The sequence below is a fragment of the Chiroxiphia lanceolata genome, chromosome 2 (genome assembly GCF_009829145.1).
Source record: "Chiroxiphia lanceolata isolate bChiLan1 chromosome 2, bChiLan1.pri, whole genome shotgun sequence".
NCBI classification, from domain to species: domain Eukaryota; kingdom Metazoa; phylum Chordata; class Aves; order Passeriformes; family Pipridae; genus Chiroxiphia; species Chiroxiphia lanceolata.
Genome location: NC_045638.1, coordinates 79,188,100 through 79,200,640, shown reverse-complemented (window position 1 = coordinate 79,200,640; position 12,541 = coordinate 79,188,100).

Sequence of the window (12,541 nt, the reverse complement as noted above, 5' to 3'; positions counted from 1 at the left end):
CAGAACATCTGTGCAATCAGGTAATGGAAACAGTGAACTACGAAAACTATTTCTGGATTTTTTTCCACCCAAAAATATCAGAGAATGCTAGAAAAACACCTCCTCAAATCCTCAGAATGATTATGAACATTTCATCAAGAAATCAGTGCATGATACTCGGAGAAAGACAAAAGGACAATTCTCTCATAGACCACACTCTGCTGCCAAATTAAGAATCCTCAGAGTTGGGCTGCAGGGGAAAAAACATCAGATTTGCAAAGATTTTTCCTCAACAGATACATGATTGAGCTATATTTAGCTCTTCTTGAGTGATCTCATGTCTTAAATTACATATTATTTTCTGTAGTAATACTTGTATAGTCTGTTCTGCCAGGAAATGATCTGGATTTGTAAAAAGCTAACCAGACTGGAGCTCTAACAACTTAATAGGTCTTCTGGCTTCAATTCAGCGTACACAGAAGAGCAAAGCTATTGAGAAGCTTTGGTAGAGACAAGCATCTTATGCTGATTCCCTTCAAGTCAAGTTGAATGGAGGGCACAGAAAGTATAGAACATGATGGAATAATGGCTCTAAATATAGTTTCAAGGAGAGGCTAGGCCTTACTGCAGGAGATTACAAGATGTATTTCAAGGAAATCATCTGTTCTAGAAACTGCAGAAAGATTGAGAAAGACAGCATATGAAGTTAACTGGTAATATCAGTACTAGGGAAATCTCCAGTAGTCCTTCTTGTGGTAACCAATAGTACCTGGAAGAAGGAGGCTCAGTGGTAGCTGGTTATGGGTCCCACACTGTTTCAGCACCCTCACCTTCCTCATCACCCAAAGGAGAAAGAAAACACAGATTATCTGCACTGCACCACTAAAGTTATGGAATGGAGACAGTCTTTCCTCTCTTTACCTGGGCAGAAAATACTCCAATCTAAACATGAGGCTGCATTAGAAACTCCATGAAACACTGCATTGTTACTGTTGTCAAGCATGAATTTCACAAGTATACTCAGCAGAATATACTGACAGAAAAGCAAAGAGCTAATCTGGTGATTTTAGGCACCTGGAGATCTCAGGCATTAGTTGAGCAAAGATTTATGATAGCAGTTTGGGTTTTAGGTGTTGATATTTCATCTTAATCCTGCTCTAGTATCTAAGCTTTTTAGGACTTTTCTGATTGTCTAAGAAAGAGATGTATATCAGTAAAGTCTTTCAGGAAAATGGATGGAGCTAGATCAGTTTTACAAATGAGAAAAGCTCAATTGGAGGGCATGTTATCATAACTCTTGTAAGTTTAACCCTCTGTTTCTACTGTGGTGCTGGAAATGTGAATTCAAGTTGCTTTGTAAAGAACATCATTGAAAGATTTCAAAATTTATATTGCATTCCTTCAACAATGCAGCTAACAGCAAGCTTCTCATGAAACACTACAAATTAACAATTAACAATTATAAATTGGGTCTAAAAACCATGAGGTTTGGGAAGGGATGCCTGCTATAACAGAACCTAGAGGAAATAAAATCTGGTCTATTTGCTTTTGGTTGGTTGGTTGGGGTTTTTACTTTTTTTTTTAATTGCTGCTACAAGTGCGCTGTAAAATAATTAGAATTCAAACATATTGGGAGGAAGAAGGAGAAACTTAATTTTTTGTTTATTTGGCAAAGTTAGACCTTGCTTCAGTCAAGGTAAAGTCAGTCACCAAAAACAAACAAACAACTTTGATGTTAGTGGAGTTACTCCATGTGTAAATAACTACATGCCAATGAGATAAGGGGTTAACAATCCTGCCCAAGACTTCAGCTGGACTCCCCAGAACTGTTGTCCGTTTCCAATACAAAAACAAAGGCAGAAAACACTCTCTTTAAAGCCAGGAAGAAGTTGTGAGAACCTCAAGCAGCAGGTGTCAGCATTCCACACCATCCAAACCCACTATATAAATGTGCGCAAACAGCAGCTTTCCCTTTAACTTTGCACAAAATCTCGCACATCTCAAATGCCTGAACAGGAGCGTGGCCAGCAGCAGATCCTTCTTCAAGCGACCAGAGGAGTGTTAGGTCACTCCAGCCTTGTAAGGAAAGAGAGGAGTTCCTTGGGCAAGCTGGACAGCAGTGTCATCAGACCTCTCACAAAACCTGATTTAGATGCTCAAGCTCTGAGCCTGACAACGTGAGGAACAGCAGGCCCCAGCTGAAGTTAGTGATGTTATACCACAGAATAGCTTTCCCTGGACTCAGAAAGGTCCTCAGGCATCAACCCTGCTAAAGAAAAGAACATTCAGTTCAGGATGGTCCTTTCCCAGAGATGGCAGGGACTGCAGAACCTCTGGAAGGCAGGTTGAATACACACTCATATGTAGAAATTAGAGAAATGATCTGAGGAAAGCTCCAAAGATAATATAATTCAATTACAACGTGAGCAGAAATCTACATTTATCTGAAGACTCATTATGGGAAGGAACAGACTAGGTGGGAATTCTGCCTAAAAAATGGGATCCAAAGGTTACAGTAGGTGAGGAATGAAATGAATGTCACCTGTGACGTGCTCTCAAGGAAAAGACCAGCATAAACTGAAGGTGAACTTGTAAGAGACAGTCATACTGCAGCTCTGTTTTTTGTTGGCAGGGCCTTAGCTGGACAGCCACATGTACTATGGGATATAAAATATTCAGAAGAAATTACCTTAAATAAGAAAAATCTAAAAAGCATGACTTTTGAGGAAAAGAATTGACTGAAATGACAATTGTCCTTAAATGCATAGGAGACAGCGGTAAAGAGGAAGAGAATAATGAGCAATATGTTCTGTCTCTTTGTGCTCAGAGAGTATGGCCTGACAGTGTAGCAAGAAAACTTCAGATGAAAAAAATAATAAAAAAAAATCTACCTTTAGGGACAGTAGAGCCTGGGTGTGGGCATCAGAAGTTTTAAAAGCAGACTGAGACAAGATATTTATAAAACTGATCCCACGTCAGGATGAGGGGTGGGCTTCCAGTCTTCGGTCTGGAAATTGGAAAACAACAGTTCACTTTAAACACTTGCATTCACATCTTGTCCCATAATGCCCAAAGGAAATATATGAACAGAAAACAAATTACAAATAAAGCAAATAAGTCTCCCTCTTTCTGGCTTATGACTTCTTTGACCAGGTCTTGACAGGGATTGCTGGTGCAGCTGCCAGTGATTCCCTCATCCTAGCCCCAGCAAATAGCTTAGAGCATCACAACGACAAGAACTCAAAAAACATTGAAGAAGCCTTTTTGGCCACGTGGTTTACTTGTAATAGTGTTGCACTTCATCATTTATTCCTATTTTGTGGCTGTTTCTTGTGTTTTTTTCCAGCCCTCTAGACTTCTACTTGTATGAGATATAAGAAAGCCCGAAATAAAACCGTCACTAGAGAATTTATCAGAGATAAGGTGGGAGTGAAAAACAGGCTATTGTTTCTCCTGTACCAAAAAAGAAACAGACACAGAAACGTTAAGTCTCTGAAATTTTCCATGTGAAACCTTTCTAGTGATTTCCAGAGAAACGAAAAACTCCACTGTTAACTTCATGTTGACCTGATTGTGGCATCAAGGTATTTGCAGCTGGTGTGAGATACATCAGCACTGACATTTGCAGGGGCATGAACTTTAATTCTACCCGTCTTTTGGGGGGATTTTGGTGGATGAAAATCTCAACATGACCAGGCAAAGCGATCTCATGGCCCAGAAAGCCAACCATATCCTGGGCTGCATCAAAAGCAATGTGGCCAGCCGGTCGAGGGAAGGAATTCTCCCCCTCTACTTTGCTCTCATGAGAACCCACCTGGAGTGCAATATCCAGCTCTGAGGTGCTGAACATAGGAAGGACATGGAGCTGCAGGATAGAGTCCAGAGGAGAGCCACAAAGCTGATCAGAGGCATAGAGCACCCTCTTATGAAGACAGACTGAGCGAGCTGGGGTTGTTCTGCCAGGAGTAGGGGTGAGATGATATAGAGCATTCCAGTATCGAACAAGGGCTATGAGACCTTTACTGTGAGGGTGGTGAGGCACTGGAACAGATTGACTAGAGAAATTGTGGATGCTCCATCACTAGAAATGTTCAAGGCCAGGTTAGATGGGGCATTGAGCAATCTGGTCTAAATGGCAGGTGTCTCTGACCATGGCCCATGGCAGGAGGGTTTTGAAAACAAAGATTTGAAACCACTTCCATAGAAACCATAACAGATAGTTTAATCCATAAGTACATATTTTACCCTGTGCTGAGAAGAGCTAACTCCCTACATGTTTATTCCCTAAATACTGATAACTTTGAGCATCACTTACAGAATTACTTTGAGCATGGCAAAGTGATGCTATGGAGGTCACTGGGAGCTGGTTGGGGAAAGGTTTCCAAGACATTTTAAGAAATTACAGGATTTGAGCTCCAGTCAGAAAAAAACCTGCTCCCATTTGAATTTTCAGTTGCAATTCAGTCTAGCAGTTCATTTAGAGTGAGTAACCTATTCAGTACCCAAAATACAGAAGCTGTATCTGGTTTTGAAGGGTTAATGACTTTTTTCTGACAACTTCCATCATCTTGTGTCCTGTAGGTCTCAATCGGTTTTAATAACATCAACAACCACAAAATCAAGGATTTATTTTGACTGGAGATGTATTTTGCTCTTGGAATTTTCTCCTTTCTTTGTGATTTATAGTGATGGATTGGAAAAAAAATTCATCCACAGAATCCTGTGAGCAAACATCTTGGTGACATTTCAGATATACTTTGTCAAACACTTTACTCATAGAAGACTGAATTCATAGTTCATTTAGTTCATACTAAGAAGGGAAAATGCCTCCTTTTCCTGATCTGAATTAACCACAGAGTGAAAATTCTACTATTTTGGCATTGAAAACCATTTAACAATCCAGTGATTTTTAATCAGAGTAATACACCCTTAATATTTTGAATGCAATAAACATTTGATTACATTCAAAGTGTAAAATTGTCTTTATACAAATACAGATGCAGATATAGTTAAACAAATTACATCATATAGATACATATATCCAGAGACAGAATCACAGAAACAGAATATACTGCATTAGAAGGGACCCACAAGAGTCATCGAGTCCAACCCTTAACCCTGCACAGGACCAACCCCAAAAGTCACACCGTGTACCTGAGGGCATATTTATTGCATATACATGTTTCTAAACATACAAAAGTTATAAGAAGATGAGAAGGTTAAAAAGAGCATTGGGAGAAGAGTACATTTTTACCAATAAGGAATTTGATCTAGTGTAGTTTTATAAAGTTTCTGACCTTTGCTATACAGAAGCAATAGGAAATAGTGCTAGTGAAGAGAAAAAAAAAAGTTTACTCCTGATAAAACGACAGATAATAAACCTTCACTCTTTCATTTCAGCCTATTTTATCCATTCGCAGGGAAAAAACACACTGGGTGTTTCTAGAGTGCTGGTAGATTTTCACTCCAGTCCCTCCCTTTTAATTTTGATGCTTTCTGAGGTCAGATTCTAGGAACTTTATGTAAAAATGCAGTGAATAATAACGTGAAGGAAAGTAATACTATTTTTTCATGAAAATATATTTTTCCCCCCTCATATCGAATAAACAGGTCCAGAACATGGAAGTTTGGTGTGGACCTTTAGACTTTTTGGAAACAGCCCATGGAAGAGCAACTGGATCTCTGGGGCAGGCAGTCCTGGGTGGATTCCCACAGGCATCGACTGTGCTGCTGGGAGTCCTGTTTGGCAGTAAAGGACACACAGACCCCTTCCCAATGTACTCCTAATCCAATGGGGGCTCCTTTTGATGCTAGAAATCAGACAGTCATGTAAGCACTAATGACAGTAGAAGCTGGTGACAGCACCATGCCTTGGGCTACACTGGTAGTAAATAGAGCTTACTATTCCCTTTAAAACTAATACTTTTTCTGCCTCAGGAATGAAAGCCTTCTAATGCCCTTTATTTTGCTCATCACAAAGCACTAGCAGCAAATACACACGAGTCAACTCTCTCTTTTGGGGGAGAGAGGCCCCAGCCTTGCAGTTTATAGCTGTGGGGGACAGTTTGTATTTCCTTACTGAGCACCAGTGTTGTGCAGAACATACAGTAATGAGACATTCATGCCCTGATTTCTCTGATGTAGACTAAAGAAATTACTTTTTTTTTCCAAAATTCCATCAGGTAAACTGATTTGGTAATTTTTTTTAGTGGGAGGACATGTCCTTTCTCATATACTTGTTCCATACAACTCCCCTCGCTCAGGGCTTGGGAAGCAGCTGTGCAAACCTTTCAGACTTTATTGTCTACCTGTCCTTCCCAAAAACCTAGGAAAACCAAGAACATTTCCCAGCCGTAAATAGGGAAATGTATTTACTCTGTTCTTCTGAGTCCTCCTTATATCCCACATAATTTCACAAACCTTATCTGCAGCTAGATACAAAACTCCTGGGGAGAGATAAGTCACAAAATTTGATAAAAGGCCGCCTGCTTGCTTCCACCTTTCTGAACCTCAGTGTGTAAATTGCAGTACTGGTTTTAGTAAAAATTACTTATAAAAACAAAAGTGTTAAAACATAGTACAGCAATAAATCACTGTGGTTTTTCCAGGTAACTAGCTTATCTTCTAGCAGGCATAGAAAACTTGCAGTCAATTTACTCACATCACTCCTCTGCCTGCCAATGCTTAAGAGCAAGGGAAGAAAGCGAATAGACACAAGGCTGTGTCACCTAATCACTTTTCTGCAGAATAAACCCAGATACTGAAGTAATTCAATCCTCATGACCCTGCCAGGACTGTAGATGTTCCAGCCCCAAAAGAAGAAACTAGACATAAAACGTGAGTCACGAGGACAAGGAACATTAAAATGAAAATTCGGATGTATAAATGAGGCAATGGGCAGTCAATTAGCATATGTGGGGATGGCAAGGATGAGAAATATAAAAACACAGCCTGACAACACTGGAGTGTTCAGCATCCACTATTGCAGCATGAGCCGAGGAAATACATCCAAGCCAAAATCATACAGCATGTTCGACATGTGCCACCGCTGTGGATTTGTTTGGCTTCAAGATGGTGGGACAGGTGGCTGGAATGTTTTATTTTCTATGAATAAAATGAAGACAGCTATTCTGATATGAGAGCCATTTGGGAGCCAGTAAACATGTCTACCATGGGAGAGCTAGAAGCATGGAGCTGAGGGTTATATTCTCAATGACTACTCTGTAAAACCAGAGCAACCGAGAACTGGGGTGAGTACCAGCCACGGCATATGTGCAGAGCTGGAACATGTACTGGCTCTGGCACTCACACCTTCTCCCATGAGGTCAACAAGTTTTACTGCTTGCATGGGGCAGAGGCCAGGACCCTGTTTGGTCCCTGAGCTCCAGGGCTGCTGGGTCAAATTTCCTGTTCTATTTTTAAATCTTATACATGCCCAAAGAGGCCATTTACTTAGGGGCTTCTCTCAGAAACCTCTGGCTCCATCTTTTACGAGTGGGGAAAATACAGTAAAAGGCCTGTACAAAGCTACAACACTGGCTAGTTGTTGGAATCAAGAAATATTTGCATTAATGAAGAAATAAGGAATAGAAATGGAGATCATAGTAAAGTATCTTCTTTTTTACAAAAAAATAACAAATCTAGTACAACTCTTGGAACAAAGGAAAGAAGGAATCAAAACATATCTCATATTCACCTATAACCTAATAAAGTTGATCTGTGGCCTTTAAGATATCAAAAATCCAACTCACTCGACCTTCTTCTGTAAATCCAGAGCTGCTTCTCTGCTTCTCTCTCTCCCTTAGCTTTTGCCATCCTGAACAAGCTCCATCAAACTCCCATGTCCACTCACCTATTCAAAAAGTAATATTAAACATTGATGATCAAGGGTTTATTGGAAAAATATGGCACAAGATAGGACACAAGAGATAAATAATTTGGAGTTGTGTTCCTAGAAAGAGGATAATATGAAAATAGGTGGAGTAGATTGAGCACAACCCATTTCACACTTGAAGTGTTAGCCTGAGGAGTGACAGTAAATGTGTTTTAAACCTTAAAAGTTTCCATGTTCAGGGATTTAAACATTCATATTGAGTTATACCCGAGGTGTGGCTTTATTCACAGAGCTTTGTTTTCATGATACTGTAAAGAATTGATATAGCATCTTTCTAAAGAATTGTTAAGACAATTTTCTAGGCAGATTTCTAATCCTGGTGCATCAGATTAGAATAATAATTTTTATGGTACATACAGATGTTACTTTCTGCAGTCTCCAGCCTTCCCAAATAGGGATGGGCCCCTGTTTGTTTGCCTATATTGGTTTGTCTGTTTGGAGCTTTTGCTTGGCTGCTTGTTCCTTGGTTATTTTCCTTGGCTGGGGAAATAAAATAAACAAATACTGTAAATCTGCTGTGTTTAGATAAGACAGAAGTGATTATTCACAGACAAAGAAGACACGCATAAAAATTAATAAATTTCCCAAGCTCACCAAAGGAAAAATCAAATTACGTAATCTCAGATTTCTTGCATCCATTCAATTACTGGAACACAAACCAGAGGTTTTACAAACAAGGACCAGGACCCCAGAGAGTTGGTTTGATTAAATACATGTAGCACTTTCAGTTTCTGGGGCTTGTAAATGCATTTAAAGGTATCCATAGTAATCAGAGACTTATAGAATAGTTTTGAAGAAAGCTCAATAGTTCTTTTGAACTGGCCTCCTGGTCAAGGTAGATCCAAACTCTATTAAGGTGGCTCAAGGTTTTGTTCAGTCAATTTTTTAAAATCTGAAAAGGTTAGGATTACGTAGCCTTTATGAGAAGCCTGTGCTAGTGTTTGAACATGTCCAGTGGAAAAATACTTTTCCTAATATCTAACCCGGATTTACTCTCTTGCACCTTGTGTCCATTGCCCCTTATTCTTATCATGTGATTAAGATGTAAGTCTGAAATTATTTCCACAGCCTTTGAGTGGGTTTACTGCAGTCACAGTTTCACTTGATAGTCTGCTTTACAGGAAACACTGTATGGTAATGCTCAGCACACTGTAAAACTCAAATAAGTTTGGTGTCTGTACATCTAATAATATGTACATATGTATAATGTATGCATGTTTATGTGTACATATAATACATACATATATGTAGTATATACAAACATACACCTATGTATGTAATATGTGTACATTTACATGTACATACGTGTGCATGTATAAAACAAAGCATATGTGTTTGTGTCAGTGTAAATGTGTTTTGCCAGCACTGCTCATTGAGATGAGATGGCAGGTTTGGCAGGGCTGTGCAGAGCCAGTCCATCACTCGCTTTTTAAGCAAACCCAGGACATTACTGCCCCAGTGTGGTGGATCGTGCTCTTGCAAGGGCCTTGAAAATTGCAGGTCTTGAATTCACTGAACTTTATCTCACTTTTGTCCTTAAAACCTTACCATATCGATACAAATTCAGACAGAGTTTTGGTTTAATTTGTACTTCAGTTTACCTGAACCTCAAATAATAGGTGTGCTTTTTAACTATGCAGCTCCAAAAGAGCCATACTGTGCTTTTTATTTAAGAAGTCGTACATGGAAAAATATACTGCAAATTAATATAATCAGTTCAACACAGATTGTTCAGCACATTCATTGAAAGTGGTGTCTGTGCTCGTGATTTCTTGTGGTTTGGTCAGTCAGTCTTCTTGTGCCTTAGAGACCTCACAGAGGCACTAGCTCTAGTCACACCGTTTTCCCATAGGCCCATGTAACCCAAAGCATGTGCACTGATATGCTCTGTGCATCACTGCTGCCCTTAGATGGCTGCAATTCTTTCACCTGCATGACTCATAAGGCCTGATTTTATCTGATTTACAGGATTATAGATCGATCTATTTGTCCAAGTGAGCCATATGGAGTCAAAAGATGGGATGGCACTGTGGGCATCATAAAAATGACCTCAGGTCAGGCGAACATCATATTCCTGTGCCAGGTCTGTACATACTCTAGCTAGGAATAATCTTGAACTTTGGAGGTACATGTGAGCTCAGCCTTTGTGACTGGCTTTTTCTTAACAAACACTTTCATCCAAACAATCTCAATGGGTGGCAGGTTTTAGGCTTGCATCAAGGTTGGTGTTCATGCTTGGCAGGCAGGTTACATACACACTCCCAGGAAAACAGAACTGATGACTGCAGTGATGGAGAAAGCCATCAGGGGCTGATGTATTTTATTTACAGCGATGTCCAGACAGGGTATCCATGTTACAGCCTGAGGGTGCATGTAAATACGAGCAGCGCTATAAGACTTTAATTCTATAGGGATGCATCCTGCTGAAGGGGATTTATCTATATTGCAGTTGTTCACAGCCACCAGCGTGCTTGTAACAAACGTGGATAGAGCCTCCTAAATCTTCATTTGTGAAGCCTAGCCATGAATACAGCCACTTGTAGCACTAAAGATAACTTCTCCCAGCAGAAACTGGACTTTTAAGGGCCTGTTTGCAATACTCAAATACTTTTATACTTTAAACAAGAAATAAGAATGAGGACAGTGGTTCTGACTTTCAGAATTTAGTTTGCTCAAAAAAGTGGGGGTTTTTTTTGTGCTTCCTCCCCTTTTTGTAGCAAGATTTCTGGAAACCTGATGCACTAAATTCAATTAGCTATGACCTTGATAAATGTACTGCATAGGGATAAGTAGTTTATATCATAGTCATTTCTGAATCAATATATCTATTTCCTAACTGTACCTGTTAATTCAAACGTCTGGCCATGGTAAAATGAGTTTATGGTGGCAGGGCCAAGGCAATGATGTGGGATATTATTGTTCTCAAGCTCACTGTTATTTGGAAAAGAGTAGAAGGAATGTGGAAATGCAGTTGAGAAATAAAATTGTTAAAATACTTGCTTTATTGGGAAGAGAATGATACTTCATGTATTTACATACCCAGTTAAGACAATTACAGGGGTGAACTGAGAAGTGGAGTTTAATGGGACTCATGTGGACAGTGTTAACGTAGCAAGAGGGAATGTAATTCTCGTAAACTGGAGAAAATGTGATATGCTTCTGGGCTACATCATATCTTTTCTCTTTGATCCAGTAATTGTATTTATATAACAGTAGTATAGCACTACTAGAAAAAGTGTTGTTGCAAGTCATCCAAGTTGATGATGAGTTGTCAATGGTTTCTTTTTCTGTTGTCCACAGATGGACACCCACTACTGCATGTTTTTGGGGCTTTTTTATCGTCCTAAGATGTCAGGTGGACCAGAAACCTCAGGAGTTGCTAGAAGCTGTCTTTCAGGCAGTCACTAATACTACGGTTATATTGGAAATATTCTAAGGCTTTGTTTTGCAATTTTTGGCTGTAGAAATTTAGAACTGTTACTGAACTTTGTCACTAGAGATTCCAGGGTGGTTCTTGCCGGCTCTGGGGGCCTACCCACAGTCCTGCAGGGACTTCACTGTAAATCAACCCCCATTGCAACAGTTCCCTCTAGTTCCCTCTTACCTACCAATTCACCCGAACTGAGAAACACCTGAGGTTGTATTTGAAAACTAATTTCTCCAGGTTGTTTTCACCTTGGTTATTAGACTGAATTTACTTTAGACAAACATCTACAGGTTTGTATCACACAGAACAGTGTGCATATAGATATTTTTCAGTCCCATTATAAAGTTAATTAAAACTGTCTGGGTATAGAGGAAGAAAAATTCACTCTAAGTCACTGGAATGGATTAATTTCACCTAGGGTCTGCAAAGTCTGCAGTAGCAGCTCTTCTACAAGGTACTCTGTGAATCCAAACATCATTTACCTACCAGAAATCCCAGACTATCTTTGCTGTAATCTGTTAAATAAGATGGATATCTACCACCATCATTCGTTTCCTGGCATACATCCTGTAATCTGTAGGTACACAGAGGGTTTTACTTATCATTGCATCAACCGATGGTATTCATTGTGCATGGAACGAGCCCAGGATGACAAACTCTTGGTTAGCAGTTGTTGACTATGCTTCAACAATACCATAAAATTTACAGACATTGAAAATGATGACTTGAAATACAATTGTTTTAGTTAAAGTTGAATTCCTGCCTAAACCAAGTATGTAAACCAATAAACCTAAAAATAAATGAGTAACCTTAACAATTTACTTTTCAAAAGAAGTGATAGATGAAACAAAGGGGTAAGTAAAACAGAAACAGTTTACTGGAGAGGCATATATACGTCAATTTTGCAGTGGCAAAGACAGCTTCCAAATTTTTCGAGTCTTTTTTCTTTTCTTTTTAATGAAGAGAAGAATTGGAATTATTTGTTCTAGAGCTACTGCAGTACACCGACTGCAGTTCTGCAGCTTGGATATTCTTCTCTCTATAAAATAAAACAAAAGAAATTCATGCATTTGAAGTAATTTCAAGGAAGCCTGACAAGAGGACCATCTTTTAAAAACATTGTTCAGTCTTTTTAATTATATCTATATTCTCTCATATTGAGCTCCTAAGAGGAGCTAAGGACCTCTGAGGACATGACATGCTGTCATCCTATGAGATGATGGTGGAGCAGGGAGGTGAAG